The sequence below is a fragment of the Mobula hypostoma genome, chromosome 2 (assembly GCF_963921235.1).
Source record: "Mobula hypostoma chromosome 2, sMobHyp1.1, whole genome shotgun sequence".
In the NCBI taxonomy this organism is placed as follows: Eukaryota; Metazoa; Chordata; class Chondrichthyes; order Myliobatiformes; family Myliobatidae; genus Mobula; species Mobula hypostoma.
This window is the reverse complement of record NC_086098.1, coordinates 116,645,707-116,665,445: the sequence shown is the minus strand read 5'-3', so window position 1 is coordinate 116,665,445 and position 19,739 is coordinate 116,645,707. Positions and strand designations below refer to the sequence as shown.

Sequence of the window (19,739 nt, the reverse complement as noted above, 5' to 3'; positions counted from 1 at the left end):
TCCTCTCATTCTCTCTCCCCTCACTCCTCTCATTCTCTCTCCTCACTCCTCTCATTCTCTCTCGCCTCACTCCTCTCATTCTCTCTCCCCTCACACACCTCATTCTCTCTCCCCTCACTCCTCTCATTCTCTCTCAGTCCTCTCATTCTCTCCCCTCACTCCTCTCATTCTCTCCCCTCACTCCTCTCATTCTCTCTCACCTCACTCCTCTCATTCTCTCTCCCCTCACTCACTCTCATTCTCTCTCCCCTCACTCCTCTCATTCTCTCTCCCCTCACTCCTCTCATTCTCTCCCCTCACTCCTCTCATTCTCTCTCCTCTCTCTCCTCTCATTCTCTCCCCTCACTCCTCTCATTCTCTCTCCTCACTCCTCTCATTCTCTCTCTCCTCACTCCTCTCATTCTCTCCCCTCACTCCTCTCATTCTCTCCCCTCACTCCTCTCATTCTCTCTCCTCACTCCTCTCATTCTCTCCCCTCACTCCTCTCATTCTCTCTCACCTCACTCCTCTCATTCTCTCTCCCCTCACTCACTCTCATTCTCTCTCTCACTCCTCTCATTCTCTCTCCCCTCACTCCTCTCATTCTCTCTCCTCACTCCTCTCATTCTCTCTCCCCTCACTCCTCTCATTCTCTCTCCCCTCACTCCTCTCATTCTCTCTCCTCACTCCTCTCATTCTCTCTCTCCTCACTCCTCTCATTCTCTCTCACCTCACTCCTCTCATTCTCTCTCCCCTCACTCCTCTCATTCTCTCTCCCCTCACTCACTCTCATTCTCTCTCCCCTCACTCCTCTCATTCTCTCTCCCCTCACTCCTCTCATTCTCTCTCTCCTCACTCCTCTCATTCTCTCTCCCCTCACTCCTCTCATTCTCTCTCCCCTCACTCCTCTCACTCTCTCTCATTCTCTCTCATTCTCACTCCCCTCATTCTCTCTCCCCTCACTCCTCTCATTCTCTCTCCTCACTCCTCTCATTCTCTCTCCCCTCACTCCTCTCATTCTCTCTCCCCTCACTCACTCTCATTCTCTCTCCCCTCACTCCTCTCATTCTCTCTCCCCTCACTCCTCTCATTCTCCCTCCTCACACCTCTCATACTCACTCTCTTCACTCCTCTCATTCTCTCTCGCCTCACTCCTCTCATTCTCTCTCCCCTCACTCCTCTCATTCTCTCCCCTCACTCCTCTCATTCTCTCCTTACTCTTCTCATTCTCTCCCCTCACTCTTTTCATTCTCTCTCTCCTCACACCTCTCATTCTCTCTCCACTCACTCTTCTCATTCTCTCTCTCCTCACTCCTCTCATTCTCTCTCCCCTCACTCCTCTCATTCTCTCTCCTCTCTCCTTTCATTCTCTCTCCCCTCACTCCTCTCATTCTCTCCCCTCACTCCTTTCATTCTCTCTCTCCTCACACCTCTCATTCTCTCTCCTCTCTCCTCTCATTCTCTCTCCCCTCACTCCTCTCATTCTCTCTCCCCTCACTCCTCTCATTCTCTCTCCCCTCACTCCTCTCATTCTCTCTCCCCTCACTCCTCTCATTCTCTCTCCTCACTCCTCTCATTCTCTCTCTCCTCACTCCTCTCATTCTCTCTCCCTCACTCCTCTCATTTTCTCTCCCCTCACTCCACTCATTCTCTCCCTCCTCACACCTCTCATTCTCTCTCTCCTCACACCTCTCATTCTCTCTCCCCTCACACCTCTCATTCTCTCTCCCCTCACTCCTCTCATTCTCTCCCCTCAGTCCTCCCATTCTCTCCCCTCACTCCTCTCATTCTCTCTCCACTCACTCCTCTCATTCTCTCTCTCCTCACTCCTCTCATTCTCTCTCCCCTCACTCCTCTAATTCTCTCTCCTCTCTCCTCTCATTCTCTCTCCCCTCACTCCTCTCATTCTCTCTCCCCTCACTGGTCTCATTCTCTCCTCTCACTCCTCTCATTCTCACAATCTCACTCCTCTCATTCTCTCCCCTCACTCCTTTCATTCTCTCTCCTCACTCCTCTCATTCTCTCTCTCCTCACTCCTCTCATTCTCTCCCCTCACTCCTTTCATTCTCTCTCTCCTCACACCTCTCATTCTCTCTCCACTCACTCCTCTCATTCTCTCTCTCCTCACTCCTCTCATTCTCTCTCCCCTCACTCCTCTCATTCTCTCTCCTCTCTCCTCTCATTCTCTCTCCCCTCACTCCTCTCATTCTCTCTCCCCTCACTCCTCTCATTCTCTCTCCTCACTCCTCTCATTCTCTCTCTCCCCACTCCTCTCATTCTCTCTCTCCTCACACCTCTCATTCTCTCTCCCCTCACACCTCTCATTCTCTCTCGCCTCACTCCTGTCATTCTCTCCCCTCAGTCCTCCCATTCTCTCCCCTCACTCCTCTCATTCTCTCTCCCCTCACTCCTCTCATTCTCTCTCTCCTCACTCCTCTCATTCTCTCTCCCCTCACTCCTCTCTTTCTCTCTCCCCTCACTGGTCTCATTCTCTCCTCTCACTCCTCTCATTCTCACCATCTCACTCCTCTCATTCTCTCCCCTCACTCCTTTCATTCTCTCTCCTCACTCCTCTCATTCTCTCTCTCCTCACTCCTCTCATTCTTTCCCCTCACTCCTCTCATTCTCTCCTCTCACTCCTCTTATTCTCTGTCTCCTCACTCCTCTCATTCTCTCCCCTCACTCCTTTCATTCTCTCTCTCCTCACACCTCTCATTCTCTCTCCACTCACTCCTCTGATTCTCTCTCTCCTCACTCCCCTCATTCTCTCTCCCCTCACTCCTCTCATTCTCTCTCCTCTCTCCTTTCATTCTCTCTCCCCTCACTCCTCTCATTCTCTCTCCCCTCACTCCTTTCATTCTCTCTCCTCACTCCTCTCATTCTCTCTCTCCTCACTCCTCTCATTCTCTCTCTCCTCACACCTCTCATTCTCTCTCCCCTCACTCCTCTCATTCTCTCTCCCCTCACTCCTCTCATTCTCTCTCCACTCACTCCTCTCATTCTCTCCCTCCTCACACCTCTCATTCTCTCTCTCCTCACACCTCTCATTCTCTCTCGCCTCACTCCTCTCATTCTCTCTCCCCTCACTCCTCTCATTCTCTCTCTCCTCACTCCTCTCATTCTCTCTCCCCTCACTCCTCTCATTCTCTCTCCTCACTCCTCTCATTCTCTCTCCCCTCACTCCTCTCATTCTCTCTCCCCTCACTCCTCTCATTCTCTCCCCTCACTCCTCTCATTCTCACCATCTCACTCCTCTCATTCTCTCCCCTCACTCCTTTCATTCTCTCTCCCCTCACTCCTTTCATTCTCTCTCCTCACTCCTCTTATTCTCTCTCTCCTCACTCCTCTCATTCTCTCCCCTCACTCCTTTCATTCTCTCTCTCCTCACACCTCTCATTCTCTCTCCACTCACTCCTCTCATTCTCTCTCTCCTCACTCCTCTCATTCTCTCTCCCCTCACTCCTCTCATTCTCTCTCCTCTCTCCTCTCATTCTCTCTCCCCTCACTCCTCTCATTCTCTCTCCCCTCACTCCTCTCATTCTCTCTCCTCACTCCTCTCATTCTCTCTCTCCTCACTCCTCTCATTCTCTCTCCACTCACTCCTCTCATTCTCTCCCCTCACTCCTCTCATTCTCTCCCCTCACTCCTCTCATTCTCTCCCCTCACTCCTCTCATTCTCTCTCTCCTCACTCCTCTCATTCTCTCCCCTCACTCCTTTCATTCTCTCTCTCCTCACACCTCTCATTCTCTCTCCCCTCACTCCTCTCATTCTCTCTCTCCTCACTCCTCTCATTCTCTCTCCCCTGACTCCTCTCATTCTCTCTCCTCTCTCCTTTCATTCTCTCTCACTCCTCTCATTCTCTCTCCCCTCACTCCTCTCATTCTCTCTCCTCACTCCTCTCATTCTCTCCCCTCACTCCTCTCATTCTCTCCCCTCACTCCTCTCATTCTCTCTCCCCTCACTCACTCTCATTCTCTCTCTCCTCACTCCTCTCATTCTCTCCCCTCACTCCTCTCATTCTCTCTCCCCTCACTCCTCTCATTCTCTCTCCCCTCACTCCTCTCATTCTCTCTTTCCTCACTTCTCTCATTCTCTCTCCCCTCACTCCTCTCATTCTCTCTCCTCTCTCCTCTCATTCTCTCTCCCCTCACTCCTCTCATTCTCTCTCCCCTCACTCCTCTCATTCTCTCTCCTCACTCCTCTCATTCTCCCCATCTCACTCCTCTCATTCTCTCCCCTCACTCCTCTCATTCTCTCTCCTCACTCCTCTCATTCTCTCTCTCCTCACTCCTCTCATTCTCTCTCCCCTCACTCCTCTCATTCTCTCCCCTCACTCCTCTCATTCTCTCCCCTCACTCCTCTCATTCTCTCCCCTCACTCCTCTCATTCTCTCTCCTCACTCCTCTCATTCTCTCCCCTCACTCCTCTCATTCTCTCTCACCTCACACCTCTCATTCTCTCTCCCCTCACTCCTCTCATTCTCTCTCTCCTCACTCCTCTCATTCTCTCTCCCCTCACTCCTCTCATTCTCTCTCCTCTCTCCTCTCATTCTCTCTCCCCTCACTCCTCTCATTCTCTCCCCTCACTCCTCTGATTCTCTCCTCTCACTCCTCTCATTCTCTCTCCCCTTACTCCTCGCATTCTCTCTCCCCTCACTCCTCTCATTCTCTCCCCTCACTCCTCTCATTCTCTCTCTCCTCACTCCTCTCATTCTCTCTCCCCTCACTCCTCTCATTCTCTCTCGCCTCACTCACTCTCATTCTCTCTCCCCTCACTCACTCGCATTCTCTCTCTCCTCACTCCTCTCATTCTCTCTCCTCACACCTCTCATTCTCTCTCCCCTCTCTCCTCTCATTCTCTCCCCTCACTCCTCTCATTCTCTCCCCTCACTCCTCTCATTCTCTCTCCCCTCACTCACTCTCATTCTCTCTCCCCTCACTCCTCTCATTCTCTCCCCTCACTCCTCTCATTCTCTCTCACCTCACTCTCTCATTCTCGCTCCCCTCACTCCTCTCATTCTCTCTCTCCTCACTCCTCTCATTCTCTCTCCCCTCACTCCTCTCATTCTCTCTCTCCTCACTCCTCTCATTCTCTCTCCTCTCTCCTCTCATTCTCTCCCCTCACTCCTCTCATTCTCTCTCCACTCACTCCTCTCATTCTCTCTCTCCTCACTCCTCTCATTCTCTCTCCCCTCACACCTCTCATTCTCTCTCCCCTCACTCCTCTCATTCTCTCTCCACTCACTCCTCTCATTCTCTCTCTCCTCACTCCTCTCATTCTCTCTCCCCTCACTCCTCTCATTCTCTCTCCTCACTCCTCTCATTCTCTCTCCCCTCACTCCTCTCATTCTCTCTCCCCTCACTCCTCTCATTCTCTCCCCTCACTCCTCTCATTCTCTCCACTCACACCTCTCATTCTCTCCCCTCACTCCTTTCATTCTCTCTCCCCTCACTCCTTTCATTCTCTCTCCTCACTTTTCTTATTCTCTCTCTCCTCACTCCTCTCATTCTCTCCCCTCACTCCTTTCATTCTCTCTCTCCTCACACCTCTCATTCTCTCTCCACTCACTCCTCTCATTCTCTCTCCTCTCTCCTCTCATTCTCTCTCCCCTCACTCCTCTCATTCTCTCTCCCCTCACTCCTCTCATTCTCTCTCCTCACTCCTCTCATTCTCTCTCTCCTCACTCCTCTCATTCTCTCTCCCCTCACTCCTCTCATTCTCTCCCCTCACTCCTCTCATTCTCTCCCCTCACTCCTCTCATTCTCTCCTCTCACTCCTCTTATTCTCTCTCTCCTCACTCCTCTCATTCTCTCCCCTCACTCCTCTCATTCTCTCTCTCCTCACACCTCTCATTCTCTCTCCACTCACTCCTCTCATTCTCTCTCTCCTCACTCCTCTCATTCTCTCTCCCCTGACTCCTCTCATTCTCTCTCCTCTCTCCTTTCATTCTCTCTCCCCTCACTCCTCTCATTCTCTCTCCCCTCACTCCTCTCATTCTCTCTCCTCACTCCTCTCATTCTCCCCATCTCACTCCTCTCATTCTCTCCCCTCACTCCTCTCATGCTCTCTCCTCACACCTCTCATTCTCTCTCTCCTCACTCCTCTCATTCTCTCCCCTCACTCCTCTCATTCTCTCTCCCCTCACTCCTCTCATTCTCTCTCCCCTCACTCCTCTCATTCTCTCTCTCCTCACTCCTCTCATTCTCTCTCCCCTCACTCCTCTCATTCTCTCTCCTCTCTCCTCTCATTCTCTCTCCCCTCACTCCTCTCATTCTCTCTCCCCTCACTCCTCTCATTCTCTCTCCTCACTCCTCTGATTCTCCCCATCTCACTCCTCTCATTCTCGCCGCTCACTCCTTTCATTCTCTCTCCTCACTCCTCTCATTCTCTCTCTCCTCACTCCTCTCATTCTCTCTCCCCTCACTCCTCTCATTCTCGCCGCTCACTCCTTTCATTCTCTCTCCTCACTCCTCTCATTCTCTCTCCTCCTCTCCCTTTCATTCTCTCTCCCCGCAGTCCTCTCATTCTCGCTCCCCTCACTCCTTTCATTCTCTCTCCTCACTCCTCTCATTCTCTCTCTCCCCACTCCTCTCATTCTCTCTCTCCTCACACCTCTCATTCTCTCTCCCCTCACAACTCTCATTCTCTCTCCCCTCACTCCTCTCATTCTCTCTCCACTCACTCCTCTCATTCTCTCCCTCCTCACACCTCTCATTCTCTCTCTCCTCACTCCTCTCATTCTCTCTCCCCTCACTCCTCTTATTCTCTCTCCACTCACTCCTCTCATTCTCTCTCTCCTCACTCCTCTCATTCTCTCTCCCCTCACTCCTCTAATTCTCTCTCCTCTCTCCTCTCATTCTCTCTCCCCTCACTCCTCTCTTTCTCTCTCCCCTCACTTGTCTCATTCTCTCCTCTCACTCCTCTCATTCTCACCATCTCACTCCTCTCATTCTCTCCCCTCACTCCTTTCATTATCTCTCCCCTCACTCCTTTCATTCTCTCTCCTCACTCCTCTTATTCTCTCTCTCCTCACTCCTCTCATTCTCTCCCCTCACTCCTTTCATTCTCTCTCTCCTCACACCTCTCATTCTCTCTCCACTCACTCCTCTCATTCTCTCTCTCCTCACTCCTCTCATTCTCTCTCCTCACTCCTTTCATTCTCTCTCCCCTCACTCCTCTCATTCTCGCTCCCCTCACTACTTTCATTCTCTCTGCTCACTCCTCTCATTCTCTCTCTCCTCACTCCTCTCATTCTCTCTCCACTCACTCCTCTCATTCTTTCCCCTCACTCCTCTCATTCTCTCCCCTCACTCCTCTCATTCTCTCCTCTCACTCCTCTCATTCTCTCTCCTCACTCCTCTCATTCTCTCCCCTCACTCCTCTCATTCTCTCTCTCCTCACACCTCTCATTCTCTCTCCCCTCACTCCTCTCATTCTCTCTCTCCTCACTCCTCTCATTCTCTCTCCCCTGACTCCTCTCATTCTCTCTCCTCTCTCCTTTCATTCTCTCTCTCTCACTCCTCTCATTCTCTCTCCCCTCACTCCTTTCATTCTCTCTCCTCACTCCTCTCATTCTCCCCATCTCACTCCTCTCATTCTCTCCCCTCACTCCTCTCATTCTCTCTCCTCACTCCTCTCATTCTCTCTCTCCTCACTCCTCTCATCTCTCCTCTCACTCCTCTCATTCTCTCTCCCCTTACTCCTCGCATTCTCTCTCCCCTCACTCCTCTCATTCTCTCTTTCCTCACTTCTCTCATTCTCTCTCCCCTCACTCCTCTCTCCTCTCATTCTCTCTCCCCTCACTCCTCTCATTCTCTCTCCCCTCACTCCTCTCATTCTCTCTCCTCACTCCTCTGATTCTCCCCATCTCACTCCTCTCATTCTCTCCGCTCACTCCTCTCATTCTCTCTCCTCACTCCTCTCATTCTCTCTCTCCTCACTCCTCTCATTCTCTCTCCCCTCACTCCTCTCATTCTCTCCCCTCACTCCTCTCATTCTCTCTCCCCTCACTCACTCTCATTCTCTCTCCCCTCACTCACACTCATTCTCTCTCCTCACTCCTCTCATTCTCCCCATCTCACTCCTCTCATTCTCTCCCCTCACTCCTCTCATTCTCTCTCCTCACTCCTCTCATTCTCTCTCCCCTCACTCCTCTCATTCTCTCTCCCCTCACTCCTCTCATTCTCTCTCCCTCACTCCTCTCATTCTCTCTCCCCTCACTCCTCTCATTCTCTCCCCTCACTCCTCTCATTAGCTCTCTCCTCACACCTCTCATTCTCTCTCTCCTCACTCCTCTCATTCTCTCTCCTCACACCTCTCATTCTCTCTCCCCTCACTCCTCTCATTCTCTCTCCCCTCACTCCTCTCATTCTCTCTTTTCCTCACTTCTCTCATTCTCTCTCCCCTCACTCCTCTCTCCTCTCATTCTCTCTCCCCTCACTCCTCTCATTCTCTCTCCCCTCACTCATCTCATTCTCTCTCCTCACTCCTCTCATTCCTCTCATTCTCTCTCCCCTCTCCCCTCTCATTCTCCCCCCTCACTCCTCTCATTCTCTCTCCCGTCACTCCTCTCATTCTCTCTCGCCTCACTCACACTCATTCTCTCTCCCCTCACTCCTCTCATTCTCTCCCCTCACTCCTCTCATTCTCTCTCCCCTCACTCACTCTCATTCTCTCTCCCCTCACTCCTCTCATTCTCTCTCCCTCACTCCTCTGATTCTCCCCATCTCACTCCTCTCATTCTCGCCGCTCACTCCTTTCATTCTCTCTCCTCACTCCTCTCATTCTCTCTCGCCTCACTCACTCTCATTCTCTCTCCCCTCACTCACTCGCATTCTCTCTCTCCTCACTCCTCTCATTCTCTCTCCTCACACCTCTCATTCTCTCTCCTCTCACCTCTCATTCTCTCTCCTCACTCCTCTCATTCTCTCTCCCCTCACTCCTCTCATTCTCTCTCCTCACTCCTCTCATTCTCTCTCGCCTCACTCCTCTCATTCTCTCTCCCCTCACACACCTCATTCTCTCTCCCCTCACTCCTCTCATTCTCTCTCCCCTCACTCCTCTCATTCTCTCTCCACTCACTCCTCTCATTCTCTCCCTCCTCACACCTCTCATTCTCTCTCTCCTCACACCTCTCATTCTCTCTCCCCTCACTCCTCTTATTCTCTCTCCACTCACTCCTCTCATTCTCTCTCTCCTCACTCCTCTCATTCTCTCTCCCCTCACTCCTCTAATTCTCTCTCCTCTCTCCTCTCATTCTCTCTCCCCTCACTCCTCTCTTTCTCTCTCCCCTCACTGGTCTCATTCTCTCCTCTCACTCCTCTCATTCTCACCATCTCACTCCTCTCATTCTCTCCCCTCACTCCTCTCATTCTCTCTCCCGTCACTCCTCTCATTCTCTCTCGCCTCACTCACTCTCATTCTCTCTCCCCTCACTCCTCTCATTCTCTCCCCTCACTCCTCTCATTCTCTCTCTCCTCACACCTCTCATTCTCTCTCCACTCACTCCTCTCATTCTCTCTCTCCTCACTCCTCTCATTCTCTCTCCCCTCACTCCTCTCATTCTCTCTCCTCACTCCTCTCATTCTCTCTCCCCTCACTCCTCTCATTCTCTCTCCCCTCACTCCTTTCATTCTCTCTCCTCACTCCTCTCATTCTCTCTCTCCTCACTCCTCTCATTCTCTCTGCCTCACTCCTCTCATTCTCTCCCCTCACTCCTCTCATTCTCTCTCCCCTCACTCCTCTCATTCTCTCCCCTCACTCCTCGCATTCTCTCTCTCCTCACTCCTCTCATTCTCAACCCTCACTCCTCTCATTCTCTCTCTCCTCACACCTCTCATTCTCTCTCCCCTCACTCCTCTCATTCTCTCTCTCCTCACTCCTCTCATTCTCTCTCCCCTCACTCCTCTCATTCTCTCTCCTCACTCCTCTCATTCTCTCTCTCCTCACTCCTCTCATTCTCTCTCCCCTCACTCCTCTCATTCTCTCTCCTCACTCCTCTCATTCTCCCCATCTCACTCCTCTCATTCTCTCCCCTCACTCCTTTCATTCTCTCTCCTCACTTCTCTCATTCTCTCTCTCCTCACTCCTCTCATTCTCTCTCCCTCACTCCTCTCATTCTCTCTCCCCTCACTCCTCTCATTCTCTCTCCCCTCTCTCCTCTCATTCTCTCTTTCCTCACTTCTCTCATTCTCTCTCCCCTCACTCCTCTCTCCTCTCATTCTCTCTCCCCTCACTCCTCTCATTCTCTCTCCCCTCACTCCTCTCATTCTCTCTCCTCACTCCTCTTATTCTCTCTCTCCTCACTCCTCTCATTCTCTCCCCTCACTCCTTTCATTCTCTCTCTCCTCACACCTCTCATTCTCTCTCCACTCACTCCTCTCATTCTCTCTCTCCTCACTCCTCTCATTCTCTCTCCCCTCACTCCTCTCATTCTCTCTCCTCTCTCCTTTCATTCTCTCTCCCCTCACTCCTCTCATTCTCGCTCCCCTCACTCCTTTCATTCTCTCTCCTCACTCCTCTCATTCTCTCTCTCCTCACTCCTCTCATTCTCTCTCCCCTCACTCCTCTCATTCTCTCCCCTCACTCCTCTCATTCTCTCCCCTCACTCCTCTCATTCTCTCCCCTCACTCCTCTCATTCTCTCTCCCTCACTCCTCTCATTCTCTCCCCTCACTCCTCTCATTCTCTCTCACCTCACACCTCTCATTCTCTCTCCCCTCACTCCTCTCATTCTCTCTCTCCTCACTCCTCTCATTCTCTCTCCCCTCACTCCTCTCATTCTCTCTCCTCTCTCCTCTCATTCTCTCTCCCCTCACTCCTCTCATTCTCTCTCCCCTCACTCCTCTCATTCTCTCTCCTCACTCCTCTCATTCTCTCTCCCCTCACTCCTCTCATTCTCTCCCCTCACTCCTTTCATTCTCTCTCCCCTCACTCCTCTCATTCTCTCTCTCCTCACTCCTCTCATTCTCTCTCCCCTCACTCCTCTCATTCTCTCCCCTCACTCCTCTCATTCTCTCCCCTCACTCCTCTCATTCTCTCCTCTCACTCCTCTCATTCTCTCTCCCCTCACTCCTCTCATTCTCTCCCCTCACTCCTCTCATTCTCTCTCTCCTCACACCTCTCATTCTCTCTCCACTCACTCCTCTCATTCTCTCTCTCCTCACTCCTCTCATTCTCTCTCCCCTCACTCCTCTCATTCTCTCTCCTCTCTCCTTTCATTGTCTCTCCCCTCACTCCTCTCATTCTCTCCCCTCACTCCTCTGATTCTCTCCTCTGACTCCTCTCATTCTCTCTCCCCACACTCCTCTCATTTTCTCTCCCCTCACTCCTCTCATTCTCTACCCTCTCTCCTCTCATTCTCTCTCTCCTCACTCCTCTCATTCTCTCTCCCCTCACTCCTCTCATTCTCTCTCTCCTCACTCCTCTCATTCTCGCTCCCCTCACTCCTCTCATTCTCTCTCTCCTCTCTCCTCTCATTCTCTCTCCTCTCTCCTTTCATTGTCTCTCCCCTCACTCCTCTCATTCTCTCCCCTCACTCCTCTGATTCTCTCCCCTCACTCCTCTCATTCTCTACCCTCTCTCCTCTCATTCTCTCTCTCCTCACTCCTCTCATTCTCTCTCCCCTCACTCCTCTCATTCTCTCTCTCCTCACTCCTCTCATTCTCGCTCCCCTCACTCCTCTCATTCTCTCTCTCCTCTCTCCTCTCATTCTCTCTCCTCTCTCCTCCCATTCTCTCCCCTCACTCCTCTCATTCTCTCTCCACTCACTCCTCTCATTCTCTCCCTCCTCACACCTCTCATTCTCTCTCTCCTCACACCTCTCATTCTCTCTCCCCTCACTCCTCTTATTCTCTCTCCACTCACTCCTCTCATTCTCTCTCTCCTCACTCCTCTCATTCTCTCTCCCCTCACTCCTCTAATTCTCTCTCCTCTCTCCTCTCATTCTCTCTCCCCTCACTCCTCTCTTTCTCTCTCCCCTCACTGGTCTCATTCTCTCCTCTCACTCCTCTCATTCTCACCATCTCACTCCTCTCATTCTCTCCCCTCACTCCTTTCATTATCTCTCCCCTCACTCCTTTCATTCTCTCTCCTCACTCCTCTTATTCTCTCTCTCCTCACTCCTCTCATTCTCTCCCCTCACTCCTTTCATTCTCTCTCTCCTCACACCTCTCATTCTCTCTCCACTCACTCCTCTCATTCTCTCTCCTCTCTCCTTTCATTCTCTCTCCCCTCACTCCTCTCATTCTCTCTCCCCTCACTCCTCTCATTCTCTCTCCTCACTCCTCTCATTCTCTCTCCCCTCACTCCTCTCATTCTCTCTCCCCTCACTCCTCTCATTCTCTCCCCTCACTCCTCTCATTCTCTCCCCTCACTCCTCTCATTCTCTCCTCTCACTCCTCTTATTCTCTCTCTCCTCACACCTCTCATTCTCTCCCCTCACTCCTTTCATTCTCTCTCTCCTCACACCTCTCATTCTCTCTCCACTCACTTCTCTCATTCTCTCTCTCCTCAGTCCTCTCATTCTCTCTCCCCTGACTCCTCTCATTCTCTCTCCCCTCTCTCCTCTCATTCTCTCTCCCCTCACACCTCTCATTCTCTCTCCCCTCACTCCTCTCATTCTCTCTCCTCAGTCCTCTCATTCTCTCTCCACACTCCTCTCATTCTCTCCCCTCACTCCTCTCATTCTCTCTCCTCACTCCTCTCATTCTCTCTCCTCTCTCTCCTCTCATTCTCTCCCCTCACTCCTCTCATTCTCTCTCGCCTCACTCACTCTCATTCTCTCTCCCCTCACTCACTCGCATTCTCTCTCTCCTCACTCCTCTCATTCTCTCTCCCCTCACTCCTCTCATTCTCTCTCCTCTCTCCTCTCATTCTCTCTCCCCTCACTCCTCTCATTCTCTCTCCCCTCACTCCTCTCATTCTCTCTCCTCACTCCTCTGATTCTCCCCATCTCACTCCTCTCATTCTCGCCGCTCACTCCTTTCATTCTCTCTCCTCACTCCTCTCATTCTCTCTCTCCTCACTCCTCTCATTCTCTCTCCCCTCACTCCTCTCATTCTCTCTCCCTCACACACTCTCATTCTCTCTCCTCACACCTCTCATTCTCTCTCCTCTCTCCTCTCATTCTCTCTCCCCTCACTCCTCTCATTCTCTCTCCCCTCACTCCTCTCATTCTCTCTCCTCACTCCTCTCATTCTCTCTCTCCCCACTCCTCTCATTCTCTCTCTCCTCACACCTCTCATTCTCTCTCCCCTCACAACTCTCATTCTCTCTCCCCTCACTCCTCTCATTCTCTCTCCACTCACTCCTCTCATTCTCTCCCTCCTCACACCTCTCATTCTCTCTCTCCTCACATCTCTCATTCTCTCTCCCCTCACTCCTCTCATTCTCTCTCCACTCACTCCTCTCATTCTCTCTCTCCTCACTCCTCTCATTCTCTCTCCCCTCACTCCTCTAATTCTCTCTCCTCTCTCCTCTCATTCTCTCTCCCCTCACTCCTCTCTTTCTCTCTCCCCTCACTTGTCTCATTCTCTCCTCTCACTCCTCTCATTCTCACCATCTCACTCCTCTCATTCTCTCCCCTCACTCCTTTCATTATCTCTCCCCTCACTCCTTTCATTCTCTCTCCTCACTCCTCTTATTCTCTCTCTCCTCACTCCTCTCATTCTCTCCCCTCACTCCTTTCATTCTCTCTCGCCTCACACCTCTCATTCTCTCTCCCCTCACTCACTCGCATTCTCTCTCTCCTCACTCCTCTCATTCTCTCTCCTCACACCTCTCATTCTCTCTCCCCTCACTCCTCTCATTCTCTCTCCCCTCACTCCTCTCATTCTCTCTCCTCACTCCTCTCATTCTCTCTCTCCTCACTCCTCTCATTCTCTCTCCACTCACTCCTCTCATTCTCTCCCCTCACTCCTCTCATTCTCTCCCCTCACTCCTCTCATTCTCTCCCCTCACTCCTCTCATTCTCTCTCGCCTCACTCCTCTCATTCTCTCCCCTCACTCCTCTCATTCTCTCTCTCCTCACACCTCTCATTCTCTCTCCACTCACTCCTCTCATTCTCTCTCTCCTCAGTCCTCTCATTCTCTCTCCCCTGACTCCTCTCATTCTCTCTCCTCTCTCCTTTCATTCTCTCTCTCTCACTCCTCTCATTCTCTCTCCCCTCACTCCTCTCATTCTCTCTCCTCACTCCTCTCATTCTCTCTCCCCTCACTCCTCTCATTCTCTCCCCTCACTCCTCTCATTCTCTCTCCCGTCACTCCTCTCATTCTCTCTCGCCTCACTCCTCTCATTCTCTCTCCCCTCACTCCTCTCATTCTCTCTCCCCTCACTCCTCTCATTCTCTCTCCACTCACTCCTCTCATTCTCTCTTTCCTCACTTCTCTCATTCTCTCTCCCCTCACTCCTCTCTCCTCTCATTCTCTCTCCCCTCACTCCTCTCATTCTCTCTCCCCTCACTCCTCTCATTCTCTCTCCTCACTCCTCTGATTCTCCCCATCTCACTCCTCTCATTCTCTCCCCTCACTCCTCTCATTCTCTCTCCTCACTCCTCTCATTCTCTCTCACCTCACTCACTCTCATTCTCTCTCCCCTCACTCCTCTCATTCTCTCCCCTCACTACTTTCATTCTCTCTCCCCTCACTCACTCTCATTCTCTCTCCCCTCACTCCTCTCATTCTCTCTCCTCACTCCTCTGATTCTCCCCATCTCACTCCTCTCATTCTCGCCGCTCACTCCTTTCATTCTCTCTCCTCACTCCTCTCATTCTCTCTCTCCTCACTCCTCTCATTCTCTCTCCCCTCACTCCTCTCATTCTCTCCGCTCACTCCTTTCATTCTCTCTCCTCACTCCTCTCATTCTCTCTCCTCTCTCCTTTCATTCTCTCTCCCCTCAGTCCTCTCATTCTCTCTCCCCTCACTCCTTTCATTCTCTCTCCTCACTCCTCTCATTCTCTCTCTCCCCACTCCTCTCATTCTCTCTCTCCTCACACCTCTCATTCTCTCTCCCCTCACAACTCTCATTCTCTCTCCCCTCACTCCTCTCATTCTCTCTCCACTCACTCCTCTCATTCTCTCCCTCCTCACACCTCTCATTCTCTCTCTCCTCACACCTCTCATTCTCTCTCCCCTCACTCCTCTTATTCTCTCTCCACTCACTCCTCTCATTCTCTCTCTCCTCACTCCTCTCATTCTCTCTCCCCTCACTCCTCTAATTCTCTCTCCTCTCTCCTCTCATTCTCTCTCCCCTCACTCCTCTCTTTCTCTCTCCCCTCACTGGTCTCATTCTCTCCTCTCACTCCTCTCATTCTCACCATCTCACTCCTCTCATTCTCTCCCCTCACTCCTTTCATTCTCTCTCCCCTCACTCCTTTCATTCTCTCTCCTCACTCCTCTCATTCTCTCTCTCCCTCACTCCTCTCATTCTCTCCCCTCACTCCTTTCATTCTCTCTCTCCTCACACCTCTCATTCTCTCTCCACTCACTCCTCTCATTCTCTCTCTCCTCACTCCTCTCATTCTCTCTCCCCTCACTCCTCTCATTCTCTCTCCTCTCTCCTTTCATTCTCTCTCCCCTCACTCCTCTCATTCTCGCTCCCCTCACTCCTTTCATTCTCTCTGCTCACTCCTCTCATTCTCTCTCTCCTCACTCCTCTCATTCTCTCTGCACTCACTCCTCTCATTCTTTCCCCTCACTCCTCTCATTCTCTCCCCTCACTCCTCTCATTCTCTCCTCTCACTCCTCTTATTCTCTCTCTCCTCACTCCTCTCATTCTCTCCCCTCACTCCTTTCATTCTCTCTCTCCTCACACCTCTCATTCTCTCTCCACTCACTCCTCTCATTCTCTCTCTCCTCAGTCCTCTCATTCTCTCTCCCCTGACTCCTCTCATTCTCTCTCCTCTCTCCTTTCATTCTCTCTCTCTCACTCCTCTCATTCTCTCTCCCCTCACTCCTTTCATTCTCTCTCCTCACTCCTCTCATTCTCCCCCCTCACTCCTCTCATTCTCTCCCCTCACTCCTTTCATGCTCTCTCCTCACCTCTCATTCTCTCTCTCCTCACTCCTCTCATCTCTCCTCTCACTCCTCTCATTCTCTCTCCCCTCACTCCTCTCATTCTCTCTCCACTCACTCCTCTCATTCTCTCTTTCCTCACTTCTCTCATTCTCTCTCCCCTCACTCCTCTCTCCTCTCATTCTCTCTCCCCTCACTCCTCTCATTCTCTCTCCCCTCACTCCTCTCATTCTCTCTCCTCACTCCTCTCATTCTCTCTCCCCTCACTCCTCTCATTCTCTCCCCTCACTCCTTTCATTCTCTCTCCTCACTCCTCTCATTCTCTCTCTCCTCACTCCTCTCATTCTCTCTCCCCTCACTCCTCTCATTCTCTCCCCTCACTCCTCTCATTCTCTCCCCTCACTCCTCTCATTCTCTCCTCTCACTCCTCTCATTCTCTCTCCCCTCACTCCTCTCATTCTCTCCCCTCACTCCTCTCATTCTCTCTCTCCTCACACCTCTCATTCTCTCTCCCCTCACTCCTCTCATTCTCTCTCGCCTCACTCCTCTCATTCTCTCTCCCCTCACTCCTCTCATTCTCTCTCTCACTCCTCTCATTCTCTCTCCCCTCACTCCTCTCATTCTCTCCCCTCACTCCTCTCATTCTCTCTCCCCTCACTCCTCTCATTCTCTCTCCCCTCACTCCTCTCATTCTCTCTCCCCTCACTCCTCTCATTCTCTCTCCCCTCACTCCTCTCATTCTCTCTCTCCTCACTCCTCTCATTCTCTCTCCCTTCATTCCTCTCATTCTCTCTCTCCTCACTCCTCTCATTCTCTCTCCCCTCACTCCTCTCATTCTCTCTCTCCTCACTCCTCTCATTCTCTCTCCTCACACCTCTCATTCTCTCTCCCCTCTCCCCTCTCATTCTCCCCCCTCACTCCTCTCATTCTCTCTCCTCACTCCTCTCATTCTCTCTCCCCTCACTCCTCTCATTCTCTCTCCCCTCACTCCTCTCATTCTCTCCCCTCACTCCTCTCATTCTCTCTCTCCTCACTCCTCTCATTCTCTCTCCCCTCACTCCTCTCATTCTCTCTCTCCTCACTCCTCTCATTCTCTCTCCCCTCACTCCTCTCATTCTCTCTCTCCTCTCTCCTCTCATTCTCTCTCCTCTCTCCTCCCATTCTCTCCCCTCACTCCTCTCATTCTCTCTCCACTCACTCCTCTCATTCTCTCCCTCCTCACACCTCTCATTCTCTCTCTCCTCACACCTCTCATTCTCTCTCCCCTCACTCCTCTTATTCTCTCTCCACTCACTCCTCTCATTCTCTCTCTCCTCACTCCTCTCATTCTCTCTCCCCTCACTCCTCTAATTCTCTCTCCTCTCTCCTCTCATTCTCTCTCCCCTCACTCCTCTCTTTCTCTCTCCCCTCACTGGTCTCATTCTCTCCTCTCACTCCTCTCATTCTCACCATCTCACTCCTCTCATTCTCTCCCCTCACTCCTTTCATTATCTCTCCCCTCACTCCTTTCATTCTCTCTCCTCACTCCTCTTATTCTCTCTCTCCTCACTCCTCTCATTCTCTCCCCTCACTCCTTTCATTCTCTCTCTCCTCACACCTCTCATTCTCTCTCCACTCACTCCTCTCATTCTCTCTCCTCTCTCCTTTCATTCTCTCTCCCCTCACTCCTCTCATTCTCGCTCCCCTCACTCCTTTCATTCTCTCTCCTCACTCCTCTCATTCTCTCTCTCCTCACTCCTCTCATTCTCTCTCCACTCACTCCTCTCATTCTTTCCCCTCACTCCTCTCATTCTCTCCCCTCACTCCTCTCATTCTCTCCTCTCACTCCTCTTATTCTCTCTCTCCTCACTCCTCTCATTCTCTCCCCTCACTCCTTTCATTCTCTCTCTCCTCACACCTCTCATTCTCTCTCCACTCACTCCTCTCATTCTCTCTCTCCTCAGTCCTCTCATTCTCTCTCCCCTGACTCCTCTCATTCTCTCTCCTCTCTCCTTTCATTCTCTCTCCCCTCACTCCTCTCATTCTCTCTCCCCTCACTCCTCTCATTCTCTCTCCTCACTCCTCTCATTCTCCCCATCTCACTCCTCTCATTCTCTCCCCTCACTCCTTTCATGCTCTCTCCTCACTCCTCTCATTCTCTCTCTCCTCACTCCTCTCATTCTCTCCTCTCACTCCTCTCATTCTCTCTCCCCTCACTCCTCTCATTCTCTCTCCTCACTCCTCTCATTCTCTCTCCCCTCACTCCTCTCATTCTCTCTCCCCTCACTCCTCTCATTCTCTCTCCTCACTCCTCTCATTCTCCCCATCTCACTCCTCTCATTCTCTCCCCTCACTCCTTTCATTCTCTCTCCTCACCTCTCATTCTCTCTCTCCTCACTCCTCTCATTCTCTCTCCCCTCACTCCTCTCATTCTCTCTCAGTCCTCTCATTCTCTCCCCACACTCCTCTCATTCTCTCCCCTCACTCCTCTCATTCTCTCTCCTCACTCCTCTCATTCTCTCCCCTCACTCCTCTCATTCTCTCTCACCTCACTCTCATTCTCTCTCCCCTCACTCCTCTCATTCTCTCTCCCTCACTCCTCTCATTCTCTCTCCCCTCACTCCTCTCATTCTCTCTCCTCTCTCCTTTCATTGTCTCTCCCCTCACTCCTCTCATTCTCTCCCCTCACTCCTCTGATTCTCTCCTCTCACTCCTCTCATTCTCTCTCCCCTCACTCCTCTCATTTTCTCTCCCCTCACTCCTCTCATTCTCTACCCTCTCTCCTCTCATTCTCTCCTCTCACTCCTCTCATTCTCTCTCCCCTTACTCCTCGCATTCTCTCTCCCCTCACGCACTCTCATTCTCTCTCCCCTCACACCTCTCATTCTCTCTCCCTCACACCACTCATTCTCTCTCCACTCACTCCTCTCATTCTCTCTCCCCTCACTCCTCTCATTCTCTCTCCTCACTCCTCTCATTCTCCCCATCTCACTCCTCTCATTCTCTCCCCTCACTCCTTTCATTCTCTCTCCTCACTCCTCTCATTCTCTCTCTCCTCACTCCTCTCATTCTCTCCTCTCACTCCTCTCATTCTCTCTCCCCTCACTCCTCTCATTCTCTCTCCACTCACTCCTCTCATTCTCTCTCTCCTCACTCCTCTCATTCTCTCTCCCCTCACTCCTCTCATTCTCTCTCCTCTCTCCTCTCATTCTCTCTCCCCTCACTCCTCTCATTCTCTCTCCCCTCACTCCTCTCATTCTCTCTCCTCACTCCTCTGATTCTCCCCATCTCACTCCTCTCATTCTCTCCCCTCACTCCTCTCATTCTCTCTCCTCACTCCTCTCATTCTCTCTCTCCTCACTCCTCTCATTCTCTCTCCCCTCACTCCTCTCATTCTCTCCCCTCACTCCTCTCATTCTCTCCTCTCACTCCTCTTATTCTCTCTCTGCTCACTCCTCTCATTCTCTCCCCTCACTCCTTTCATTCTCTCTCTCCTCACACCTCTCATTCTCTCTCCACTCACTCCTCTCATTCTCTCTCTCCTCACTCCTCTCATTCTCTCTCCCCTCACTCCTCTCATTCTCTCTCCTCTCTCCTTTCATTCTCTCTCCCCTCACTCCTCTCATTCTCTCTCCCCTCACTCCTCTGATTCTCTCCTCTGACTCCTCATTCTCTCTCCCCTCACTCCTCTCATTCTCTCTCCCCTCACTCCTCTCATTCTCAACCCTCACTCCTCTCATTAGCTCTCTCCTCACACCTCTCATACTCAC

General features: G+C 51.6%; 1 protein-coding gene across 3 annotated transcripts in view; it reads left to right on the top strand.

The window, feature by feature from the left end:
• Positions 1–19,739, top strand: part of cnih3 (cornichon family AMPA receptor auxiliary protein 3) — a 112,133-nt gene that overhangs the window by 66,715 nt on the left and 25,679 nt on the right. The gene's annotated exons all lie outside the window — the stretch shown is intronic.